Source organism: Cariama cristata, unplaced genomic scaffold (assembly GCF_000690535.1).
Source record: "Cariama cristata isolate BGI_N322 unplaced genomic scaffold, ASM69053v1 scaffold14943, whole genome shotgun sequence".
Lineage (NCBI taxonomy): Eukaryota > Metazoa > Chordata > Aves > Cariamiformes > Cariamidae > Cariama > Cariama cristata.
This window is the reverse complement of record NW_009610262.1, coordinates 1-216: the sequence shown is the minus strand read 5'-3', so window position 1 is coordinate 216 and position 216 is coordinate 1. Positions and strand designations below refer to the sequence as shown.

The 216-nt window shown below is 69.0% G+C and overlaps 1 protein-coding gene across 1 annotated transcript in view; it reads right to left on the bottom strand.

The window, feature by feature from the left end:
* Nucleotides 1-196, bottom strand: part of QPCT (glutaminyl-peptide cyclotransferase) — a 14,062-nt gene extending 13,866 nt beyond the window's left edge. The window contains exon 1 of the mRNA XM_009697828.1: nucleotides 128-196. The gene's annotated coding sequence lies outside the window, so the exon portion shown is untranslated. The remainder of the gene's footprint in view (nucleotides 1-127) is intronic.
* Nucleotides 197-216: the final 20 nt, after the last annotated feature.

The window sequence follows — 216 nt, the reverse complement described above, 5'->3', positions numbered from 1 at the left end:
GCTGGCATGAGGGGACACGTCCCACCCCCGCCCAGCTGCTGATCCCGGCCTCCCGGGATGGTGCTACCCGTCCCCGGCAACCACGCCGGGAGGCAAGGAGAGCCTGAGAAAGGCGAACGACACCCACCTTCTCCAGGGTCCACTCCGCTCCGCTTCCCCTCCCGCGTACCAGGTGACAGCAGGCGACGGCGGAGAGGCACAGTGCTCCGAAAAGGC